The sequence below is a fragment of the Cibotium barometz genome, chromosome 39, assembly GCF_041138505.1.
Source record: "Cibotium barometz isolate CiBa-2024 chromosome 39, ASM4113850v1, whole genome shotgun sequence".
NCBI lineage: Eukaryota > Viridiplantae > Streptophyta > Polypodiopsida > Cyatheales > Cibotiaceae > Cibotium > Cibotium barometz.
Window position 1 is genome coordinate 40,399,245 of NC_141084.1, and position 26,628 is coordinate 40,425,872.

Below are 26,628 nucleotides of genomic sequence, written 5' to 3' on the forward strand. Positions count from 1 at the left end.
ATGGGCAATGTTTGGTGGAAGCTTTTGGAGTTTTCACATTGGTTTGCACCTTGGTTTCTTGAGAGAAACCAAAATGGAGAAGCACCCTTGAGTGGTGCATGTAAGGGAGAAGCATACAGTTTTTTGAGCTCAATGAGAAGCTTACTATAGCCATAATGATGGCTGTGTGTAAACAAGCTTTGTTGAGGCAAATTAAAGACATGATTGTAGCATAGAGAAGCTGCATCATATGGAACCCTTGTTAAAGACAATAAAGGAGAAGATTAAAAAGATTGCAGCAAAATGGAAGGTTTTGGGAAGCCTTGAGAGCTCATGGAGCTCAAGAAGCAAGCAAACACAATGCCTAATGGAAGGCAGTTGAAGGAAAATGCTCAAGTAGTGAGAAATGTAGCAAAAACTACTCTTGTGATAGCACACACAAAATCCTTGGACAAAGAGTAACTGGTGTGACTGGTAGCATGGTAGCGTTATGTGTGTAAAGGAACAGTAGGCGTAGCATGGAAATGAAGTAGAGCTACAAGCCTGCCTTGGTATGCCTCTTGCATTGTCCACAATATCTTTTATAGGCTATCTCTCACAACAGAGCTTCAGCTATGGTGTCTACTGTGATATCCACTTCTCAAGGACCTCGCTTCTTGCAAGTCCTCCTTCACGAGCTCCATTGCCGCCTCGGTCCCTCGCATGGCCGTTGTGAGCAAGAAGGCATGCATCACCTGCTCAGCGTCTTCATTAGAGGGCAAGGAGGTTAATGAAGGTGAGCAGTTCGCCCCACAGCTTTGGCCTTGGCTGCCGTCGTCCAACATAACTCCCCTAGAATGTCATGGCAGACGTCGCTGACCTTACCCCCTGCAAAGACTCCAAATCCCTCACCTAGAGAAGAGAGGCGGTGTTCTCTATGAAGGCTGCCAAGTAGTAGTCAACCAAAAGAGACATAGATTGAGGCACACTTTTAGCTGCAGTGACAAAAGATACTGTGAGCTGGGCACAAGGACGATGCTGCACGCGCAGAACAATGTTGACCCCACAACTTTTTTTTAGTATGATTCAAAGGATAAGGTGTAAGAAAACCTTTAGGTTTCTCATCAAAAAGGATTTATAGTGTGTGGTGTAAAGCCTCCTAAAGTAAGTCCTTATTTACATGCAGCTTATGAAAATGCTTCTGGTGGTTAAATTGGCGTGAAGGTGCCCAAACGGAGGCATACATAGTTGTTGGTGATTGGAGAGAGTCTTGAAGCTGCTATGGAAGCTGAAAATGGAGATTTCAACAATATGAAGACTATGAAGTCTTCATCAAGATCAAAGAAGCTATCCAAGAGAGTTGCAAATGGGAGTTTTGCAACATGGAGAGCCTGCTCATCATCAAAGAAGCTAAAATAAGGATTTTCAGCATGAAGGCTATGGAGTCTTCAGTGTCAACAAGGAAGCTGCCAAGGAAACAAAGGTGTCTCAAGAAGGTTGGTTTTGTGAGTTTTGCTTTATGAAATTTTAAAGAAGGGTTGTTGATTCATGGGATGAGAAGATCCCATGGTTCTTTGCATTTGGGCAAAGAGTGTAAGAGGTATAATGCTTGTCTAAGGTGAGACAAGCGGTTATGGACTTGGAAGAAGTCCATGGTTGAGCACAGTGAAAAGAGTGATGTTCATGGTTTTCATGGAAGATGGGCAATGTTTGGTGGAAGCTTTTAGAGTTTTCACATTGGTTTGCACCTTGGTTTCTTGAGAGAAACCAAAATGGAGAAGCACCCTTGAGTGGTGCATGTAAGGGAGAAGCATGCAGTTTTTTGAGCTCAATGAGAAGCTTACTATAGCCATAATGATGGCTGTGTGTAAACGAGCTTTGTTGAGGCAAATTAAAGACATGATTGTAGTATAGAGAAGCTGCATCATATGGAACCCTTGTTGAAGACAAAAAGGAGAAGATTAAAAAGATTGCAGCAAAATGGAAGGTTTTGGGAAGCCTTGAGAGCTCATGGAGCTCAAGAAGTAAACAAACACAATGCCTAATCGGGAGAATGCTCAAGTAGTGAGAATGCAGCACAAACTACTCTTGTGATAGCACACACAAAATCCTTGGACAAAGAGTAACTGGTGTGACTGGTAGCATGGTAGCGTTATGTGTGTAAAGGAACAGTAGGCGTAGCATGGAAATGAAGTAGAGCTACAAGCCTGCCTTGGTATGCCTCTTGCATCGTCACCAGTATCTTTTATAGGCTATCTCTCACAACAGAGCTTCAGCTATGGTGTCTACTGTGATATCCACTTCTCACGGACCTCGCTTCTTGCAAGTCCTCCTTCACAAGCTCCATTGCCGCCTCGGTCCCTCGCATGGCCGTTGTGAGCAAGAAGGCATGCATCACCTGCTCAGCGTCTTCGTTAGAGGGCAAGGAGGTCAATGAAGGTGAGCAGTTTGCCCCACAGCTTTGGCCTTAGCCGCCGTCGTCCAACATAACTCCCCTAGAATGTTATGGCAGACGTCGCTGACCTTACCCCCTGCAAAGACTCCAAATCCCTCACCTAGAGAAGAGAGGCGGTGATCTTTGTGAAGGCTGCCCAGTAGTAGTCGACCAAAAGAGACATAGATTGAGGCACACTTTTAGCTGCATTGAAGTGACAGAAGATAGTGTGAGCTGGGCACAAGGGCGATGCTGCACGCGCAGAACAATGTTGACCACAACTTTTTTTTAGTATGATTCAAAGGATAAGGTGTAAGAAAACCTTTAGGTTTCTCATCAAAAAGGATTTATAGTGTGTGGTGTAAAGCCTCCTAAAGTAAGTCCTTATTTACATGCAGCTTATGAAAATGCTTCTGGTGGTTACATTGGCGTGAAGGTGCCCAAACGGAGGCATACATAGTTTTTGGTGGTCAATTCAAGAATCACAATGATTTTACATTTGGGATCTTTAACATGAAGAGGTGTATATTTTGTTTTTCTCTCTTCATTGATGCATCTCTCTCTCTCTCTCTCTAACTTTTTTTTAGTATGATTCAAAGGATAAGGTGTAAGAAAACCTTTAGGTTTCTCATCAAAAAGGATTTATAGTGTGTGGTGTAAAGCCTCCTAAAGTAAGTCCTTATTTACATGCAGCTTATGAAAATGCTTCTGGTGGTTACATTGGCGTGAAGGTGCCCAAACTGAGGCATACATAGTTTTTCGTGGTCAATTCAAGAATCACAATGATTTTACATTTGGGATCTTTAACATGAAGAGGTGTATATTTTGTTTTTCTCTCTTCATTGATGCATCTCTCTCTCTCTCTCTCTTCTTTTCTTGGGCCGGTATATGTCTCTCTCTCTCTCTCTCCGTGGAGAGACGCGGTGGAGAAAGGAGTGGAGCAACGGAGAGACGCGGTGGAGAAAGGAGTGGAGCAACGCAGAGCATAGAGTTTCGAATCTCTCTCTCTCCATGCACTCTCTGCGTTTGAAGGTTTTCCTCATGATCTCACGGGCCCCTTAAGCTACTAAATCGGATTGGGTGCAAGCATTCTAAGTGAACGCGTGCTTTGAGAAGCAACAGCAGAAACTCGCCACAGCATAGGCCTTAGCAAACGAGCAAGCAGCAAAACAGGTTCCTCTCTCTATCTTTCTCTCTATCTCTGTCTCTCCATTTTCTGAAAAGGAGCGCACAGGGGAAGGCAGCGAACAGGTGAAGGCAGGTGCAGGCAGCGCACAGTTTGTGTAGCGCATAGGTGAAGGCAGTGTTGTTTGAAGGCGGACAGCATTTGTGCACAGGAAGTCCTGGGCAGCAGTGTGCAGGTGGCTGAAAGGTTCAGCTGCGCTCAGCAGCAGGGTTCCTGAGAAGCATTGCACAGCAGGTTGTTTGGCCTGTTAAAAGTAGTACCTCATGTGTGAACAGGGTCTAAGAAAGGCACTTATCTATTTATTTATTTAATGCTTTTGGGTCGGCCATTTCCAACATAAGGGTATAAATACCCATGCCCACTATTGTATCTCATGACCTATTCATTGCTAATAAAGTCAAGCTTATTCGGCTCCATCTCTCTCTCTCTACGTGTGCGTGTGTGTAACGCTTCCGCAGGTAGATTCATGACATGGTATCAGAGCAGAGCTCATGATTCTTGGCTACACATTGCGCACGAAGGAGAAGACGAAGGGCTGCGTTTTTTCTGGCAAGCGGCGGCAAGGGCAGCGTGAGCAACCGGCTGCGTTCCTGCTCCAGTAAGTGCTTGGTGGCGCAAGCTTGCACACCATAAGCAGCTACAGTGAGCAAAGGCACCGGAGGAGAGCAGCCGTGAGAAAGGCAAAGTGAAGTGCAGCCGTGAGAAGGGCTGGCTTTGCATTTTCTGCAAGCCGACAGAGGGTGCACGATAGCATAAAAGCTGCACAGCAGCAAGAGCAAGGCAAAAGGCGACTGGAGGTTGTTGGTGTGTAGCCAAGAAGGGAGCACGCAAAGGGTGACCAGGCCTGCTTGGCAAAGCAAGAACGTACAAGCAGCTGCAGTAGAAGGTGGCCACGTGGAGGCGCGCACAGGTGGCTGTGGACAGCAGGTCGACGCGTGGCTCGTGAGCTGGCTAAGCATTTATTTTTAAAGAGCATTTTTTAATGTTATTAAAAGCTTGTGTGCAAGCATTAGTTCCCACACGACATATTTCCGCGAGTTCTATCGCCAAGCTTGGAGATGGCCTCCCTTGAGATTAGTTCTCGTGCTCAAAGCCCCGGTGCTCATATCGCAGAGCTGATGATTGCGAGCTTTACATCTCGATTGATTTATAGCCATGTGTTTTTTCTTTTTCGCCATGCTGACATTGCAGAGTGGAGCCCAATGGAGTGTCCAAACAGCATTGATCGACACGGTCCGGACAATATACTGTGGCAAAATCTTTTGGTATTGGCTATGAGAAGGCATGATTATCCGCACCAGTGGACAAAAGGACAAAGTGACTTTGGTATCGGTAATTTGGGTCCCAGATATGACTCGGAGTACCTTGACCACTGTACTTGGGCACTTTCCAGTTCACGGAGGATTGAATACAAGTTATTCAGCTGGTCGTCATCAAGGACATGGATGAAGTCTATGCTTTGGACATATGTTAGACCATATGGATCTAGATCTTCTTCTTTGTGGAGCAGTAACACTCCATATCTCCTTCGGGCCATTGAAGCAGAGGGGGATTGGGAGGTGTCGATTCTAGCATACTGATAAAGGGAACTCCCCTCACATGTTTCAGCCAGAGAGGCACATGCGGGGGAGAGGGGGCTAATCAAAGCTTCCATCAGGTGTATTGGAACCGTGTGACGGAGTTCAAAGCACATGCATCTGGCGAGAAGAACGGCTTGACAACACTATGGACGTGCTTTTGTTTGCAGTTCATTGTGGTAACAATATGGACGGGATGAGTTCCTAGTTCATTGTCAGAGGACTTTGGAGGTCATGTGTTGACAGTTCAATGTTCAGGAGATCTCTTGAACGTGTGTGTTCGCAGTTCAACGAATGGGGGATCATGGATGTGGAGTTGTCTGCAATTCATTATTCTATGTGGCAGCTGAAGCTCAAGATGGCATTTTTTGTGAAGACAGGTTGATTGGTGCATTCTCCGAGGTGTATCCAGTAACTGCAGTGCTAGAGTGTCCATGGTTGCATCTACATCGGCTTGGCTTGTTCATCTATGCCCACTATGAGCTACAGAGAGGGTGTTAAAAGTAGTACCTCATGTGGGAACAGGGTCTAAGAAAGGCACTTATCTATTTATTTATTTAATGCTTTTGGGTCGGCCATTTCCAACATAAGGGTATAAATACCCATGCCCACTATTGTATCTCATGACCTATTCATTGCTAATAAAGTCAAGCTTATTCGGCTCCATCTCTCTCTCTCTACGTGTGCGTGTGTGTAACGCTTCCGCAGGTAGATTCGTGACATGGCCCTGGCAGCACAGAAATTTTATACACAGGAGCAAATGCCAAGTGCAGAGTGCATGGTGAACAAGTGTATGCAAATTGTGTAGCTATTGGTTGGAAGTGCTGTGTGCGCAGGTACAAAGTGTGCAGGCGTGCAAAACTGAAAGCTGAAAGCGTGAACCCGTGAGCTTTTATGTATACATAGTGTGGGTTTTGGTCCTGAGAGCAAACTATGGTAGCATTTCAGAGGTTCTATTCCAGTGATTCCAGCTGAATGCATGTATGCATCGTGTGGGCTTCTGAGAAATGGATACTTCTTGCAATGTTGATGACCAGAGTGTCTGCCAAACACCGCCTAAAGCACGGCTCATTTTTCGCAGAAGAATGAGGGAAAGTACGCCTTCCTCGGGCTCATCTAGGGCGGGAAAATGTCTAGAACCAAAGACGATTCTATGTATGAAAAAGTGCAGATTATGATCAAGGCGGAATTGAACAACATGCGACTAGATTTGGAGAAGGAAATGTATGAGGCTATGGAAGCCGAGAAGAACGACATGTATGCATGCATGAGGAAGGAGTTGCATAAGGAAATACTAATGGAATTGCGGGCTGAGATGTATACGGCACTGAAAGGGAAAATGCACGCCTTCTTGAGAACAGAGGTGAATGTAATGGAAATTGTGGTGTATAAAAAAGTTTTTTTTTTTCCCGAGAAAAGATCCTTTCATTAGTTATATAAAAAACGCCCGTAGGGCTACAAAAGATCCTCTCCTGCTCATAAGAAAACAGAGCAGAGAGCCAAGCAAGGCAGCCTGGGAGACTCTCCCTAGGTGCTGAAAAGTACAAGTATCAGTGCAAAGAATTGAGGGGCTATATCATACAATAGGAGGGGGGAAGAGCCAAACAGGTGGCCTGTAGTGCCAGCGGGGGGACCCTGCGTGTAAGGTATAGAAGGGGCCGTTGCGCCAAGTGGTGTGAAAGGCCTGGCGCCGCAAGATCGCCTCATCCGAGTCACCCCGGATGCGGTCATACTGTCCTCGCAGAGTGTGGATCAACTCCTGCCAAATCCCCCGAACAGTCTCTACTGGTAGCTCCAGTCTCCCCTCAAAGGCCCTGAAACACCGGGCCCTCCAGGTGAACCAGATAGTGAGGTTGCTGAGGAGCTCCCATCGTAGATCCCTCTCCTGTGTCCAGCCGGCGGACGAGAAATCCGGTAAAGGAACAAGGCAAGGCTGGCCCCTAATGAATCTGATGACCTGGCTGTCCTGCTCCGTCTCATAGCCCATAGCAGGCCTTGACGAAGTCGACCAAGCAGCGGCACCCCACGTATACATACTCTCTGGAGAGAGGGGGACCAGAATGTGCAGCATCCGCAGCCAAATCTGCTGCGCCTGAGGGCAGTCCCATAGGCAATGTCTCTGTGTCTCCATAGGGTGGCTGCATCGGACGCAGGTCGCCGGAAGACCGCTGTAGACAAGCCAGGTGCCAACTGTAGAGCCCCTATGGGCGACCAGCCACTGTGGAAAGTCGAGATTCTCTGTGCCTGTTGACTAGCCCAGAGCCTGGTCCAAAAATCCTCCAGGAACTCCTGTGAGAGTCCTTGTAGCAGCCAGTGCCTCGATGCAGCTGGAGAGACCATCCTCCTCGCCGTCAAAATATGTCGCCCCAACCGAACAGTATACTAGAAAAAGGTGATCTCTGTGGCCTCAAGGGATGCATAAGGATCATGCCACTCGTACTCGCCAGGGTCTCACTGGAGTCGGGCCAAGGGGCGCGCTGCATATGTCCATATGTGCCAATCAGAGTCCACATCTGCAGGGTCTGGGTCAATATGCCACTTCCGAGAAGCGGCGGCCACTACCCGTATCCTCTGAAGGATGCACTCTGCAACCAAAGGCGACTCCACCTCCACTCTCTGAAGTCTGCCCTCATCCTGGATCTCATAGTAGAGGCATCTGCCATCCTTAGTGCAAGCTCTGACAGCAATCAGGATCTCCAACTGTGTAAAGGCTCCCATCCACCGTGGGGCCGTTGGCTCGAGAGGCGTGAACCACTCCTCTGTGAGTGCCTCCTGAATGTCATCCCTCATAATCAGCCCCCCTCTGAAGTGACTCAGCCTCTCCACTTGGATCTCCTTTGGGAGACTGCAGAAGGCCTGCCAGTCTCCAAAACTACGTGCTGGGCCTGCCGCCAATGGTCTCCAGGCTAGATGAGGCCGAGAACCCAGCATATGACCCTGCTCTGTGCGAACCGCTGGGCTCCAGATGAGCGGCTGTCTGGCCCGCTCCTCATCACAAGAAGGAGGTCTCTGAGAGAGTCCTGGTCTTAGCAACTCCCAAGCTCTCAGGATGCTCAAGGCAAATATGTCCTCCCATCCTCTACTGAGGCCTGTCCTCCTCATCTCTATGAAGATCCATCGTATCTCTGGTGCCCAAGTGCCCCCTGCTGGGGGAGCCCGAGCTTGCAGCCGCTGAAAAAGCAGCTCTTTCCAAGGCTCAGCGCCTGGAAGCAGCCCCCGAACAATAAGCTTCCCCAATAAGGCTCTACTCTGATCAACTGGATCTATAATGCCCAAGCCTCCCTGGGCCAACGAAAGTGTAAGAATTGCCCAAGCAACCTTAGCCCGGGCTGGCTGACCGTCCCGCCCAGACCAAAGAAAGGTCCTGATCAGCCTCTGTACCTGGCTGATGCAAGAGCTCGAGAAGATCCAGCAAGACGTGATGTACTACATGGTCGCTAAAAGCACCTGATTTGCCACCACCACCCTCCCAGCTAAGGATAGCCGAGCTGTACTCCAATACAAAAGCTTCTTCCGAATGCTCAGAAGAAGCGGGGCAATCTGCTGCTCAGGTGACAAATCTAGTCCAATCTGGCATCCCAAATACCGCACTGCTGTGCCAGGAGGAATCCGTCTAAAACCCGGGTCTGTTCTCCATGCCGGAGTGGGAGCGCTACTGATCTAAAAGGCCACTGTCTTGCGCCAATTGATCAATGCTCCCGAAGGTGCACTAAAAACCTGGAGCGACTGCTCTGCCCGCTGAAGATTGGCCTCCTGGCCATGCAAAAATAAACCCGTGTCATCAGCAAACTCAGCATCATCGAGCAGGTCCTCTCCCCGGACTAGGAGCTGGAGTCCTCTCAAACCAACCTTCTCTGCCGTCGGATACATGCTCATAGCCTCAGCAAAGAAGAGAAAAAGAAACGGGGCGAGAGGACACCCCTGACGGACTGATCTGTTCAACTCAAAACTCGGCCCTCGTCCTCCTGCAATCAGCACACACCTGGCTACGAGCTGTGGAATATAGAGCCGCCACTCCTCGAATCCAAACTGGCTCAAAGCCCAGGCGAAGCATAGTGCCCTCTAAGAAACTCCAATCGACTCTATCGTATGCCTTCTCAAAATCGAGAAGCATCACGACCAAGTCCTCACCGAGAAATCTAGCTCGGGCCGTCGCCTCCCAGAAGGTGAAAATTTTGTCAAGGATACTACGCTCCTTGATGAATCGTGTCTGGGTAGCATGAATCAACTCCCCCAGAAAGGGCTGGATCCTCAAACTCAAGGCCTTTGCTAAGACCTTGTAGACAGTATTGAGGATTGTAATAGGTCTCCAATGCCGAATATCATCTGATACTCCCTTCCCCTTGGGGATAAGAAAGATCAAGCTCTCTGAAAAGCTCTGTGGCATCACCCCAGTGTCCAAAACATACTGAAAGCCCCTGTGGAGGCCTGGTCCCAATAGGGCATAAAAAAGGCAGGCGTCAATCCGTCCTCCCCAGGGCAACTATGGAACGGAAGGGCCCTCAAGGTCTCAGCAAGCTCAACCTGTGAAAGAGCCTCACCCAGAACTGTACGCATACGATCGTTGACCCTCCTCTGCACATGGGCCCACACAGTCTGTCTGCAAGCATCCCGAGCCTCAGTGGGGCTGGCTCCGCTGAAAGTAGGTCTCTATAGAACTCAGTGGCAATGGCTCTGATCTCCCCGGGCTCAGTGGCTACTGATCCGTCCGGCCTCCCAAGCTGGCGGACTCCTGCTCGAGCATGGCGGGGTCCAGTAATCTCAAAAAACTCCCCAGTCACTCTATCACCAAGCTGCGTCCACTGAGAGGCCTGGCGACGATAGTAAAACTCATGTCTCTGCTCCTCTACCTCTCTAACCTCCTGGCGTGCCTGGCTCAGCTGGGACGTCACCCACTCACATGTAGGCTGCTGCTCCTGAAGGCGCTGAAGCGAGGCAAGGCTACGTCTCAATCGACGCTCCCGCTCGCGAGTCTCTCCTAGCCGTGTCAAGGCTGCAGCGTGCAAAAAAGAGCTGAGCTCGATGAGTCCCTGGGCACACTGGCCTGCTGCATCTTGGTCAGAGCTCTGACTATCATGCCATATCCTCTCGATGTCCTCAGCGAGACTAGGATCTGTAAGTACCCTCTCTGGGATCCTCAACTGTAAGCTGGTCTCCCGTGTCCTCTCCTCAAGTGTCAAAATAACTGGCGCATGGTTTGAAAAAGAGGTGCTAGCGAGAACGCCAACGGAGCCCCCTCGCTACCTGTCGCCCACATAGAAGCGATCAATCCGTGATAGATTAGTCCCTCCCTGCCGGCGATCCGACCGTGATAGATTAGTCCCTCCCTGCCGGCGATCCGACCGAGAGAAACTAAGACTGTCCTGAGAGCGGGAGAAGGCCTCATGCTGCCATGCATCAGTGATCCTCAGTGTCATGCAAAATCGCTCCCAAGCTGCAAGCTCCGTGCCGTGCACTGTAACATGACTGCCTCCCACCCTATCGGCCGGGTCCTCAAGCATGTTGAAGTCTCCCCCGACACACCAATGTGCGGCCTCTGGCAATGCATCCGTAACCTGGGTCCAGAACTCTGCTCTGGCACTAGCATGGTTGGGCTCATAGACATTGAGCACGCCAAATAGCTCATCATGCGTCCTCAGAATGACATACTGTGCTCTACCACAATGATCCCGCGATCCACAATGGCCTGCCGCCATACATCCGCAATGACCATACATACTCCTCCCTGCCCACCCAAGGGGCCAAACCCTGCAGACCAAAAGGTGTCCCATCTACTAGGCATCACTGAACCGTATCTCCGGATCCTGCTCTCACCCAAATGGTGCTTCTGCATCATCAAAATATCAATATTGCCCCCAACCAGGCATCTCTGAAGCTCCTGCCTCAAGCAACCACGATAACGTATATAATGTGCGCCGCCAAGGCCCTGTACATTCCATGAGATGATCCTCATGGATGACCTGCTGAGGTGGATGCTGTCTCAGCTGTGCGGCGGGCCTTCGCAAACGGCTTGGATGGAGAATAGTCCCCATCCGAGCGGCTACGAATCTGCCCACCCGGTGTGCTGCAAGAATCTCGGATCAGGCGCCAGTGGCTGTGTCCCATGGCGACTGCCTCCCACTCAGACAGAGCAACCTCGTGAATGCATACATATCCAGGGTCGCGTGCTAAGTCTGCCACTATGCGAACGACCAAATGTCGAATCCCTGAGGCATCCACACTCCCGGGATCAAAGAAAAAATGAGCCAACTCCCATAGTCGGCCTATCACATCTGTCACCTCCAGATCGCTCACATGGTGAGAAAACTCAACTGCCTGAGTCTTCAAAGTGCTAAGAGCGAGATCCAGAGTCCACTCCCGGTCGCGAGGGCCACAGAGAGGGAATGAGAAGGCCACCGCTGAATCAAGTGCCTCCTCCCCGCGGGCCGGAGGTATCACTACATGAACTCTGATGGGTGCTGCCTAACGGGGGCCCTCTGCTCCAAAAAGCCATGTGAAGGAGTAATCAAAGGCCTCCGAGCGCTGTCGAGTGTCGAGACGACTCAGCCGACTGCGGATAGAGGATATCCGTGAAGCCCGAATCGGCATGGTAAGTCTCCTCTGCGGTGCTCGAGCAAGGTCGGTGCTCAGTGTCCGCCAGACTGCAGGTGACCGGACTGCAGGTGAGCGCCAGGGGACTGCCAGGGCCTCCCGGGGAGCTGAGGCGAGCGGGGGGAGGGAGGAGGGGGGGGAGAAGGGGGTGGAGAAGGAGCCGCTGCCGAAACCGGAGCGGGGACGGGAGGAGGCGAAGGTGGAAGCAAGGCGGGAGGGGGGGACGGGGGAGGGGGGGGTGGGGACGAAGGAGGGGGTGCTGGCATCTATTGGTCCTCAGTCGGCACTGGGGTCTCCTCCTAGAGGGGAGCAAAGCTGTTCCTCACGGGAACCGAGTGATGTTGAGACTGTGGCTGCTGCTGCATTGGTCTCTGGGCGTGCTGCTGTGGCTGTCTCCCTCGACGGCGCCCCTGTCCAGGCTGCCACTCTCAGGTCTCTGTGGGCTGAGCAGGTGTCCCGGAGGCTGCCTGCCGAGCCGCATCTGTGGGCGGGCCATCGGGGGCCTGCTGCTGCGGTGAAGGTCGGGGTCTCCTGCGAGGGTAGGCCTTGGCCAGGTGGCCGACCTGCCTGCAGATAAAGCACTGGTTCGGGAGCCCCGAGAACTCCACTCTCTGATCAATCCATCCCCCCCCTATCCTAGGTAGCTGAATGACCTTCGGAAGGGAGGAGATGTCAGGAACCAAAACCCTGACTGAAGGTAGCCCAGCTGCTCTAGCCACCATTGAAGCTGCTGTGGGGCCAGTCTCAAGCACCGAGCCCACCAATGCTCCTAGCCTCGAAAGGAGCAGAAGGTACTCGCGGCGGAGTCCAGGGAAGCAAACTGTAACATGGAAAAGGCGCTCTCCCTGCTCGGCCGTTGCTGGGTCAAAGCCATGCTGCCAGGGTCTGAAGAATGCCCGAGCGCCCCTGATGTCAAGGGGACTCATGGCTAGGACCTGGGCCACGTTCTGGGCTGTCTCGAACTCGATCTGGTAGTGACCACGGCCCAGTACCTGAACGTCCAAGATCTTGCCTACATCTGCAAGAAGGCGGGCGTGGAGAAGATCCCGGATCTCCCCTCTGCTGGGGCGAGTGCCGACTATACGGCAGATGGTGGAATGTGCCTGGAGGCATTCCACCTCTGCGGCGAGGCTCGCTTCCTCTTCTGGCGAAAGAGAAAGCATGATGGGGGTGTCCTCAGGGACTGGCGAGGGGGCTGCGGAAGAGTCCCTCTGAGGTGGGGCGGGAGGAGCCTCCATCAGAGTCTGAAGCTATGTCGAAGGCGGAGAGAATGCGGAGAGACCTGCAAGAACCGAGCTGCACACAAAGGGCGGAGGGGGAAGGCGGAAGGTTAAAAAAAAAAAAACCCCAGGGGGCGGAAAAAACCAGAAAGAAGGGGAGGGGGGGTAAGGCGGCGAAGAAAGAACCCTAGGGGGGGGTGGAAGCAGAAAGGGGGGGGTGGGGGGAAAGAGGGGGTTGGCGGAGGGGGGGGCCGGGGCGCTGAAGAGGGGAGGGGGGCGCGAAGGCGATGAGCAGGGGGCGGCGGGCGCTTCAACGCAAGAAAACCAGGCGGAGGGGGGGGGGGCGCAAACGCGAGTGCAGGCGGGGGGGGGAGGGCACGTGGGCGGGAAGGGGGAGGGGCATGCAGGCAGTAGCACGAGCAGGGGGGGGAGAGCGGGAGCTTCAGCGAGCCATCAGATCTATAGGCTCTTTGGTGTATAAAAAAGTTAGTGCTGCAATGGCTGAGGTCGAATCCTGCAAAACTAAGATGGAGAAATGCATAACAGATAAAGATGTCTTGATCAAGTGTCATATGCGGAAGCTTCGGAGAAGGATCGGTACTTCAAAACTCAGAAAACAGCACTCTTTTCGCGACGGAATTAACGCACAACTGAAAGACGATGTGCAGAAAAATAGAGAGAGAAGGGGGAGATGGAGAAGGACACAGTATTGGGTCCCAATTACCCTCTGTAGGGCCCCCACCACGGATGGTGTATTTGCTTTATTAGAATGATGTAAATCTGAAACAAATACAAAGTACTTGACCTTTTCTTGGCTGGAAAACCTGCCCTTGACCTTCAGTCCTTCACCCCTTAGCTTTAGCAATGTTCTTGGCTGTCCTGGCCCTTGGTTGCTTGGAGCTCTTGGTGAATTATGAGATGACTACAATGAATTATGGGCTGGGCTTTTATACTACTCATATCATCCAGTCGGCTGGCTTCAGGACAGCCTCACGACTGGGTCTTTTAATAAATGCTTTCACACTTAATAATCCCTGCTGTCCAGCCTGCGCATGCTTCTGGACAGCACCCTGGCTGCTGGGCATGCTGCGCATGGGTGTGGGACTGCCCCCCACACCTGGCCGCCTGCTGTTTAGGGTTTTAATCTCTGTCGGCTGCCTGTCCAGAAGCTCTGGAGCTGGCCGACAGCCCCTCCAGCCCTTGCCTTGGCTGGTGGGCAATATCTTGGGCCCTCCTGGCCCCTTGGGGGTGGTTCTACACCTCCCCCATGCCCATACTAAGTATGCAAATGCAAATCCTTGCACTGGGGTAGCCCTATGGGCTGGCCCCATCTCTACATGCAAACCTACATGCCTACAGATGTCTGGCATCCAGTTGCAAACCAGATACACAGCACATCTGACATCATTCCAGAGGGAGACTCACAGCGCGGACTGGCACTGGTTCATGTGCAGGACAATGCACACCTGACCTTGGACTCATGTGCAGGACGATGCACACCTGACCTCGGACGACTGAGATGGATCCCTGGCTGACTCGTCCCGGACTGGGCTCACATGGGACCAGTTCACCATCCCAGGTCCTGCACCTTCTGTACAGAAATGTCTACGTGGCATCCAAGTGCGGGATGCACGTGACATCAAGGAACTCCAAGGAGAACTTCTCGCATGCAAAAAACAGCTAGAAGGACAAAAGGGGTCGGTAACACCCCAACTTGCTGATGCAATTAAGGAGTTGAAAACACACGTTGAGAAAGAGATAAGATCCTTTGCTGAGGTGACAAAGCAAACAAAAGCAGATGTTGAAGAGAACACCAAATGGATTGATGTAGTGAAGAAACACAAGGGTGCGTCAGTTGATAAAGTCGAGGTAATGAATGCCACTCTGGAGGAGGCGGCTAATAGGCGTGCCAGGGCCTTACATGTGCGAGTTACTGGATGGAATCAGAAAAGCTCCCCCAAAGAGGATGCAAAAGATCTTGGCACTAAAATGGGAGTATCTGAGCTCCCCATAGTGGATGCTTGGAGAGTGGGCAAGGATGCTACAAAGGCACGGACATTGATCTTGAAGCTCCCAGACATGGGATCGTATAGGGCCTTCTTATAAAAAAGGATGGCTCTCAAGGGAGAGAAGATTTATCTGGATGAGGATCTAACACCAACACAAGTAGCACACAAAAAAGAGCATATGCCTCGGGTATATGAAGCACGGAAGGAAGGGAAGTGGGCAGTGTACAGGGACGGTAGGGTGATTATTACAGAGCACCGATCTAAATGACGGTACGCAGCCCATGGGACCCTAAAGATGATAGTATGGAATTGTAATGGATCTCTACGTCTAGATGCAGGATACTTTGAAGACATATTCAGAGATAGAGACATTGTCTTCTATACGGAGACCCATCAGTGTGCAGTGTGCAGGGAGTCGCCTCCCGATAGTGCGCCGATATACATGGGAGTCGGTTTATCGCCCCCACCCACGTACACCAGGTAGTACTAGAGGATCAGGCGGAGTGGCTGTGTTATTTAGAGAGGAGTTTCGGGATATGGTTCAATTAGTACATAAAGACGCGCAAATGCACGATATATGTGGATTAGAATTCGCACAGAGAGGCTACAGGACATATACATTGCCATATGCTATTTTCCTCCTGCCTACTCGAGATATGCACAGCAGGGTGAGTCACCTTATTTGCCATTCTATGAGGACATCATACGCTTTGCTAACTTGGGAGACATTCTTTTGGCTTTTGGGAGTTATCATGGGTTGCTTATTTATAATGGTTTGTCACGATCGCCCGGTTCGAGTGCTTTTACATGCTGGAATAACAAGAAGGGCGCTAGTATAGTGGACTACTTGATGGGATCCCCTACTTTGATGCCAGATATCCAGAGTTTCTATATTTCTGACAGACCGATTGGCATGGCGGCAGATCATGCATACTTATGCTTCACAATGGTATGCAGGAACCAAAGACGGTTATCGCCATTACCTCTCTCGCCACCCTAGATACCATTTTATACGAGAGACTGTTGGAGTTTATTGCAGTGCAGTCTACGATGGCCTTTTCACTCTTGACCCAGATAGCCCTTTAGAGGAGCTTACGAGAGGCTTTACAGAGGTACTACATACCTCGGTAGCATATGCTTTTCCGTATACTATAGCTGCCTCTAAGCCCTTGAGCAGTACTATTCCGCAGAATAGCTGGTATGATGACGAATGCCGAGAGACCCGAGCTCAACTACAGAGAGATGTCGCCCTTGGAGCACGTACACACAGACAGGCCAAGACGCTCTTCCGACACTTTGTGTGAAAGAAGAAGCGGGATTACCTAGGAAAGCTTGAGGCAGAGTTGTACCAATTATTCTTGAGTCAGGACAGTAAGAGGGCTTGGGAAATGTTCCAGGAGAGGCAACCACCTACCCCGATCACGGCACCTGAGACTTGGCACGTGTATGCGATGTCCCTATATGATGTACCTGGACAGCCTCCCATTCCGCGCCCGCCATCACCTTGACCGGATCATTGCGTTTTCTTCACTTTGCGGATGGTGCTAGATGCGATTGATAGACTACACATAGGGAGGGCGCAAGATCATGAAGGTCTAGCAGCTGAACATTTCTCATATGCACGGGATACTCTGGCCCCGATCCTTGTACACATGTTTAATAGACCTATGTGTGAAGGTTTCCCAGCTAGTTGGACAGATAACACTATTGTGCCATTGCTTAAGAGCGGGGATCCCATGATGCCCATTAACTATTGTACGATCATGATTGGCCATTATCTGGCTAAGGTATACGGATCCATCTTGGAGCATGATATGAGCCGGTGGGCAGAGTGGCAGGGACATAAAGCAACTGGACAAGCTGGTTTTAGGAGGGGATACACCACACTGGATCATATACTCACCCTTAGAGCTCTTATTGAGGAGGAACGAGTACGAGGACGGAGGATATATTGTTGTTTTGGGGACTTTCGCAAAGCATTTGATATGGTACCACGTGCCAGGCTTATGAGGAGACTACAGGATATTGGTGTCCCTGAGGAGATGCAGTGGGGAGTATACACTTTGTATGTGTCAGTGATAGGCAGAGTACGTGCCCCAAGAGGCTTGTCAGATGCAATGAATAGTACTATTGGGGTGAAGCAGGGCTGCCTGCTTTCACCCACGCTCTTTGGGCTATATATTGATGAGGTGTTAGACTATGTGGATAGATTGGGTGGCCCAAGGGCGAGCCTCGCTGGGGTGTTGATACCCATCCTACTATATGTAGATGACATTGTGCTTATCTCAGACACTCCTGAGGAACTACAGAGACACTTGGATGCATTATTGCAGTCTTTTTGTGTGGACAAAGATCTCACAGTGAACCTTAGTAAAACCAAGGTTATAACATTTAATACCACACAAGCACGGGTGACTAGAACACAGACGCAGTTTACGTTTAGAGGAGAGCCAGTTGAGTATGTCAGATCCTATGTACCTGGGGGTGACCTTTAGAGGGCCGCAGTTTTCTATGAGGGAGGCAGCAGAGGCTAGACTAGCACAAGGATTTGCAGCTTTGGGGGCACTTGAGAGACAGTGCGCAAACATACAGTTTCAGGAGCCACGCACGAAACTATGGCTATTTGACACTCTGGTTACATCGACACTTCTCTATGGAGCAGAGATATGAGGGTCCTAGTCTTTTCCATAAGAGAAGGGAGCCATTGGCAGGACAGGATGGACCGTTCTTAGATCTCAGCCGTTCAGAGCTGAATCGGGTGATCAGGATGAACATTGTGAGACTAGATACAGAGAGGACATGGGTCAGGCCCCCACAGCCATTGGGCACAAAAATGGCACACTACCATTGTCATTTTCTACACCTCTCTTCGGATGGGTTTATTATACGCCATGCTTACATGGACACACACCTCTCACATGGTATTCGGAGTGCTATTGAACAGATTCGCACCTCTTCACACCGGCTGAGGATAGAGACAGGTCGATATGAGGATATATCACTAGAGGACCGCATATGCCAGCTTTGCCATCAGGGGGTAGAGTCGGAGGAACATTATATATGTCATTGTGCTATCTACTATGAGATCCGAGGGAGGTACCACTGCCTGAAGGCTTTGGACCTTTGCGTCGGATCATGGACTTTGAGGACCAAAGGTGCTTAGGGCTCTTCATACTTGAGCTTAGACACCACATAGAGAGCCTATTGAGGGACAGGAGGGCAGTGGGACCAGAGCCGCCTAGACAGAGAGCCCTCAGATTTTTTCAGAGCCAGCACTGTTACCCCACCAGCCTCTACTCCCCCATCTATTTTTATTCTTTCTTTCAGATTTGTTATGATGAGACATCATCATCATCAGTTGTACCTTGTTTTGGTCTCATGGGCCATTTCGGCCTTTAGGAGACGTTAATATATCTTTCTTTCTTTCTTTCTCCTTAGCCTTGAAAAATCGGGCGGATATCGGCTATTGCATAAGCCATCGTATTTTTGACCAATTGGAGTTTGACAGGTGTCTTGCCCTTGCTTGCACGCATAAAAATGATTGTATTTTCTCTCACCTAGAGGGTCCCCTTCCCGAGACCATGGGTGCTCGAAATGGTTTGTGAATGTGGTGTGCGTTGAGTTGTGCACGCATAGGCGTTGCACTTGATAGGTTGGTTCCCACCCGAACATTTATGTTCAAATTGGACTCAGTGGTTCCATTGTGAGCAAGTGGGCTCAAAATGGACTTCGTGTCTAGGATGGTAGACACATGCACACACACTTGTTGAACACTCCAATTTGCATTGAGGGGAAGTGTTGAGATTGGCAATGCCAAATTGATGGGGGTGAGAGGCGTGTTGGTCAAATCGAGAGATTGTATGCACACACCCAAGTTTACATTGAGGAGAGCTGTTGAAATGTGCAATGTAAAATGAATGGGTTATTTGATTGAGTGTGGGAATGCACCCTAGAGGTGCAAGATATTGTGGTAAGATAAGAATGCCACATGTGATATTGTATGGTGTGTGAGTCATAGTCACAGGGGACGGAGGGGGCGGAGGCTTGGAACGCCGGGACGGCGCAAGGACGGGGACGGACGGACGTCCCCCACTGGACGTTTCTCACAGGGGACGGCGACAGGGACGGCGCAGGGACGGGGACGGCGGTGTGCGGGGACGGCCTTGGCTCTTCTAGCCGTTTATGGCTGTTGGGCCTTTTCTCTTTGAGGCTTGGCCCTCTCTCTCTCTCTTGCCCTTGAGGCTTTCCTCTCTCTCTCTTGCCTATCTATATAAGAACAAGCCTCTACAAGGCTACAAGCACACACAAGTTCACAACTCTCAAGGCTCAAGCTTCTTGAATCTTCTCTCTTCCAACTTCCAAGTTCCAAGCTCTAGGGCCTAGGCTCTCACCTCTCCCTCAAGCCTCAAGCCTCTTGAGTCTTGATTCTTCCAACTTCCAAGCCTCTAGGCTCTCTCTCTCTCTCTCTCTCTCTCTCTCTCATTCCTCAAGGCTCTCTCTCTCTCTCTCTCATTCCTCAAGGCTCAAGAGTCAAGCCATCTTCAACCATGGCATCCTCCTCACGTGCCGGGGCTTCTCGTAGAAGGACAACGGGATGGACATGGTGGGAGGAGGTTAACTACACCACATCCGTTCATGGAGGCGGTTCTCGGCCATGGGTATGCACGCTTTGCCCGTATTGGCGAACGGGTGGCGCCGACAAAGTGCGAGCCCACCTCTTGCATGAGAGTGGGCATGAGGTGAGGTTTTGCACGAATGTCACGCCCGAGAAGAGACGGGAACTTCTTGACAAGCTTAGCGTCTACGAAGCGGTCGAAGTGACAAGAAGGACACCACGAGTGGCCGTGGATCCCGCGACGATGGGGAGAGGAACTCAAGCCTCTACAATGGAGTCATGTGGTGGATCGGGATCATGCACACCATCACCTTCACCATCAAGTCAGAATGCTACTCCATCCATGACACCGGCACCCTCCATCTCCATGGCCTCTCAATCATTAAGTGGCCCACGGCGACAATCTACACTTGGGGAGAATTGGAACCCCAAGTTGAAGGAGGAGGTGGATATGGCGGTGGCCCGCTTCTTCTTCCACGACTACATTGCCTTTCAAGCGGCTAGGTAAGTGCAATCGATCATTGCCAATTCATCATTCAATTTTCATCATCCTAGTCCCCTTCTCATTAGTAAATTACTTTCTTGAATAGGTCGGAATACTTCAAGGTCATGGTTAAGAAGATTGGGGAGTATGGCTCAACCTATACGCCCCCCTCATCTGAGAGCTTGCGCACTACATTGCTCGACAAGGAGAAGCGCATTATAGAGCAAGCGGCCGACAACACAAAGCGGCAATGGGAGAGGAACGGAGTCTCCCTCATTGTGGATGGATGGAGTGACACCCGCAAGAGGAGTATTCATGGCATGGTTGCATATTCCCACGGAGAGATGTACTTCATCTCATCTCATGATGCATCTGGCACTGGGAAGAGCGCGGATGTGCTTGCGGCGGAGTGGGCTACCACCATGGAGATCGTTGGCCCCGAGCATGTAGTGGGCTTTGTTGCGGATGGGGAGCCTTCCAATAGGGCGGCGGGAGCTATTCTCCAAGGTATGTATGGACATGTCACGGTGTCCTTTTGTATGGCTCATTTCCTAAACAACCTCCTCAAGGACATCGGGGCATTACCATGGATCAGCTCGCTCATTGAGGAGGCCAACACCATGGTCTCCTTTGTCCTCAACCACCAAAGACTTCGGCATGAGTTCAACAAGAGGTCCTGTCTCTCTCTCCTCAAATATTCCGACACCCGGTTTGCCTACAACTTTCTCATGTTGGGCCGGTTGAAGGATTGTAGCGGTGCTTTGAGGGGGTTTTTCCTTAGCGACGAGTTTGTCGCCATGCAAGAGTCCCATACAAACACTGGCCAAGAGTGTAGGCTACGGGCAGATGACGCCTCTTGGTGGGAGCGTGTGAAGACCACAGATGCTATGGTGAGGCCCATAGTCCACCTATTGAGGATTGTAGACGCTATGCAACCATGCATAGGCAAGGTCTACGAGGCCATGGATCGCATGATAGAGAAGTTGAAAGACTTCGTGCCTGATGAAGACAGATACGAGGAGATCCATGCCTTGTGTCTAGGAAGGTGGAATTCCTACTACTCTCCATTGCATGCAGCAGCTTATGTGGTGGACTCAGAATTCCAAGGCAACAAGCAGGAGAGCGACCGAGAGGTGAGCGCTGGATGGAGGACCATATTGGATCGTCTTGTGCCTGATGCATCGGTTAGGCGCAAGATCAGGGACCAGCTTTCGATGTACAGGTCATTTCATGGCTCCTATGGCTGTCATGATGCACAGGTTGACCGCTCCAAAGTTGGTGCTGCTCTATGGTGGGAGGACTTTGGTTCAGATGGACCGGAGCTGCAACAGCTTGCCATCCGCATACTTAGCCAGGCCGTCAGCTCCTCTTGCTTGGAGCAACTTTGGAGTACCTATAGTCACATTGCCTCTAGGAAGAGGAACCGACTCGGGGTAGAGCGTGCCAATGACCTTGTCTTCGTCAGCGCAAACTTGCGAATGCTTTGCAAGAGCGTGACCAAGAAGGCAGATTCCTTCACCGAGTGGGAGATGAGTCAACAAGAAGAGCAACAAGAGGATGAGGTGCAGGAGCAACATGCCAGTGAGGATGAGACTGAGGATGAGCTTGATGCTTCTTTGGCACAAGCTACCCATGACCATGAGGCGAGCACTTCACGTGGATGATCATTCATGGATCATGATTCATGGGCCTTACTACTTAGCTCTAGCCTCTAGCCTCTAGTCTTCAACACTTTTTTGTCATTGACTCATTTGAGTCCATCCATGTATTTTGCCTCCTTAAGGCTTAGTCTTGACTCCTGAGTCCTGACTCTTGAGTCATGACTCATTTTGTATCTACTTAATTATTAATATGACTCAAAAGCTTACCATTTTAGTGTAAATTTGTGCTCATTTTGATGTACTTCCAAAGTAGAATAAGTGTAGAGTAGAAAAATTAAAAAAAAAAAAGTATTTTTTGAGTGCCGTTCCCTCCCCCGTCCCCGTTCCCTACTTATGGCCGTCCCCCGTCCCGTCCCCGTCCCCGTCACCATCCCTCGTCCCTTGTGACTATGGTGTGAGTGTTGACCAAAAGAATGTGGAGAAGGGAGTGCCACATGGCATGATGATGTGTAAAGGGGGATAAGGCTAGAAGGCCTATATCATTGTATGGTTCATGGGGAATGCAATAGAGATCTAGTGTTGAGTCTGCAATCTCTCTCTCTCTAGTCATGGAGTTTCTAGTGTGGTATAATCCACCTTAATCTTATGCTTAATCTTGTGTCTATCACCATGATCAATCCCATATTAGGATTGTTAACAAAGAAGTCATGTTTTGTCTTCTCTGCATGTTCTATTTCCTCTCACAATGAAATTATTGCATCCAAGATAAACCTACCTTTCACAAAACCTTTTTGTTTGTTCCTGATCCAGAATCGGAGGTGATTAGTTATCCAGAAGGCTAATACCTTTGAATATAACGTGTATGCAGATGAGAGCATTCTGTGTCAGAGGGCAGCGAAAACAGATGCACTAAAGTAGTGAAACGTTGGAACTCAAAGAGAGAGAGAGACAAAAAACGTTGATGAATAACTTCAGAAGCTATATACAATTGCATAAGGCAGGGAGTGGGCTCCGTGTGCAAAAGGCAACGGTGGAAAACACTAGAAACTCATCTATAAGAATGATGGGAGACAATGGCTATAAATAGGCTAGGCTGTCATGTGCACACCCATCAGGTGTACAAGTGACATGGCATCATCTAAGCATCATAAACATTTATCAGGTGTTATTCAAGATCATTAAGCATCATCCAGGGAATTTAAGCATTAATCCAAGCATTCCCATCTTCAGCACATGAGCATTGGGGCATTTAATAGCATCAGGTCAGAGCAGTTTATCCACAGCCGACAGCAATTTATCCAGCCAACAGCAGTTTATCCACAGCAAACAGCATTTAATAAGTATTTATTGCAGTCGTGAAGGTACAGATGGCAGCCGACTGCAGTTGGGATAATCGACCAGCATCAGCACCCCATATATAAGCAAATCGCATCATTTCAGTAGAGATCATCTGAGCATCTGGTCTCTCCTCAGTGTTTTCCATCCATGGAACAAGAGAGAAGCAGATCAGCAGTATAGCCAGCATATTCAGCACATAGTTCATCTTCCTACCTCCTACATAGAGGAAAGCTGGCATTCAAGTGGTGGACCTCAGCATTGGAGCAAGGAACAGTCCTCATCATCAGCATTCAGCCTATCCCTCTCATCCCAAGAAGGATCTTCATCTAATATAGCAGCATAGATCTATTTATAGATCTTCATTGTAACCCATTCATCTAATAAAGCTGCATTGCATTGCATTTACACTAATTGTCTATCTCTTAAGCATCATTAAGTGAAGTTTAGTTAGCCTAAGGTCGTGATTACTACGATCAATCTCTCGCATGTCACATTAGTATCAGAGCGTTACAGGGTAACCAGCCTTAGTTCATGTTCATTCCAAAAGTCAGTTAGTAAGTGAGCATGTTAGTCACTTCCACCCAATTAAATCCAATTCTGCAGATCTTGCAGGCCACCATCAGGGTTTTCCCCTTAGGTATGCATCAGTAACCCATCCATCTGCATTCTTGCACAGAGGCTTGCATCAGTATTGTAGTCCTCCTAGCAGTCAGACTCGCATGTGCAAGGCAAGCATTGTAGTCATCCTAGCAGTCAGTCTCGCATTTACAAGGCATACAAGTTTTACCCATGAGTTTTTTGGGGAAGAATGACATCCATTATCAAAGGAGTAAATGGAATTTTGCGCTTCAACTGCCAACAGCATGGAGTTCTCTTCCACATAAGAAGACAGAAGTTTGCTCCATTGCCTCAGGAGGTTCAGAGGTTCAAGAACGACGGAGATGGTGTGTGAAAGGATTCCATAGACAAGTCAGGTGTGACTCAAGTGTTTCCAAGCAGTTTTAGCAGCATTTTCCATTCAGTTCTTACAGTAGACAAGTCTGTGGTGCAAAGGATTCAACTCCTACAATCGACCTCAGTCCGGCGGAAGAAGTGAGAAGGGGGCGGTGGTTTCGGTGGAGGAGGATCAACAAAGGAGTCGAAAGGTTGCCAAGTATACCACCCAACAACAGTTTAGCAAAGGTGAATGTCACGTGCACACCCATTAGGTGTACAATTGACATGGCATCATCTAAATATCATAAACATTTATCAGGATCATTAAGCATCATCCACGGATTTAAGCATTAATCCAAGCATTCCAAGGATGTATGGGACTAGTTCAGCCTCATCTTCAGCACATGAGCATTAGGGCATTAAATAGCATCAGGTCGGAGCAGTTTATCCACAGCCGACAGCACTTTATCCAACAAACAACAGTTTATCCACAGCCGACAGCATTTAATAAGTATTTATTGCAATAGTGAAGGTACAGATGGCAGCCAACTACAGTTGGGATAACCGACCAGCATCAGCACCTCATATATAAGCAAATCGCATCATTTCAGTAGAGATCATCTGAGCATCTCATCTCTCCTCAATGTTTTCCATCCATGGAACAAGGGAGAAGAAGATGTGCAGTATAGCCAGCATATTCAGCACATAGTTCATCGTCCTATCTCCTACATAGACGAAAGCTGGCATTCAAGCGGTGGACCTCACCATTGGAGCAAGGAACAATCCTCATCATCAGCATTCAGCCTATCCCTCTCATCCCAAGAAGGATCTTCATGTAGGACAGCATCATAGATCTATTTATAGATCTCCTTTTTTTCTTTTTTCTTTTTTCAGAAAGAGACTTCTATTAAGTATGAGAAAAACATACAACAATCACAGTATTGATATTTTGATGATGCAGGAGCACCATTTGAGTGAGAGCAGGATTCAGAGATATGGTTCGGTGATGCCTGGTAGATGGGAAAATTTTTGGTCTGCAGGTTTTGGCCCCTTGGGAGGGCAGGGAGGAGTATGTATGGTCATTGCGGATGCATGGCGGTAGGCCATTGTGGATCACGGGGTCATTGTGCCTGGTAGAGCGCAGTATGTTATTCTGAGGATGCACGATGAGCACATTGGTGTGCTCAATGTCTATGCGGCCAATCATGCTAGTGCCAGAGTAGAGTTGTGGACCATTGTTACAGATGCATTGCCCGAGGCCGCACATTGGTGTGTTGGGGGAGACTTTAACATGCTTGAGGACCCAGCCGATAGGGTGGGAGGCAGTCATGTTACATTGCACGGCACGGAGCTTGCAGCTTGGGAGCGATTTTGTATGACACTGCGGATCACTGATGCAGCCGCATGAGGCTTCTCCCGTTCTCAGGACAGTCTTAGTTTTTCTCGGTCGGATCGACGGCAGGGAGGGACTAATTTATCACGGATTGATCGCTTCTATGTGGGCGACAGGGTCGGGGAGCATGGTGGCTCCATTGGCATTCTCGCTGGCACCTCTTTCTCAGACCATGCACCAGTTATTTCGACTCTTGAGGAGAGGACATGGGAGACCAGCTTGCAGTTGAGGATCCCAGAGAGGATACTTACAGACCCCAGTTTTTTTGAGGACATTGAGAGGATATGGCAGGATAGCCAGAGCTCTGACCTGGATGCAGCAGGCCAGTGTGCCCAGGAGCTCATCGAGCTCAGCTCTTTTTTGCACGCTACAGACACGGCTAGGAGAGACACGAGAGCGAGAGTGTCGCTTGAGACATAGCCTTGCTTCGCTCCAGCGCCTTCAGGAGCAGCAGCCCACATGTGAGTGGGTGGCGTCCCAGCTGAGCCAGGCACGCCAGGAGGTTCGACAGGCAGAGAGCAGAGACGCGAGTTTTACTATCATCGCCAGGCCTCTCACTGGACTCAGCTTGGTGATAAGAGTGACTGGGGAGTTTTTTGAGATCACCGGATCCCGCCATGCTCGAGCAGGAGTACGCCAGCTTAGGAGGCAGGACGGATCGTTAGCCACTGAGCCCGAGGAGATTAGAGCTATTGCCACTGAGTTCTACAGAGACCTGCTTTCAGCGGAGCCAACCACGGAGGCACGTGATGCTTGCAGACAGACTGTGTGGACCCATGTACAGAGGAGGGTCACAGATCATATGCGCACAGCTTTGGGTGCGCCCCTTTCAGAGGATGAGCTTGTTGAGGCTTTGAGGGCCCTCCCGCGTCATAGTTGCCGTGGGGAGGACGGTTTGACGCCTGCATTTTTTTATGCGCTATTGGGACCTTTTGGGGCCAGGCCTCCGCAGGGGTTTTCAGCATGTTTTGGACACTGGGGTGATGTCACAGAGCTTTTCAGAGGGCTTGATCTTTCTTATCCCCAAGGGGGAGGGAGTGTCAGATGATATTCGGCAGTGGAGGCCTATTATGATCCTCAATACTGTTTACAAGGTCCTAGCCAAGGCCTTGAGTTTGAGGATCCAGCCCTTCCTTGCTGATTTGATTCATGCTACCCAGATAGGCTTTGTCAAGGAGCGCAGTATCCTTGACAACATCTTCACCTTCTGGGAGGCGACGGCCCGAGCTAGGTTTCTCGGCGAGGACTTGGTCGTTATGCTTCTCGATTTTGAGAAGGCATACGAT

General features: G+C 49.9%; 1 long non-coding RNA gene across 2 annotated transcripts in view; it reads left to right on the forward strand.

Moving 5' to 3' along the window:
* The first annotated feature begins 3,248 nt into the window (after window positions 1–3,248).
* The window catches only part of LOC147616088 (uncharacterized), a 73,197-nt gene continuing 49,817 nt past the window's right edge, over window positions 3,249–26,628 (forward strand). Inside the window, exon 1 of one of the 2 annotated variants that reach the window (XR_015262597.1) lies at window positions 3,249–3,565. This is a non-coding gene — a long non-coding RNA (uncharacterized LOC147616088). The remainder of the gene's footprint in view (window positions 3,566–26,628) is intronic. The other variant, XR_015262596.1, reaches the window with a different exon arrangement.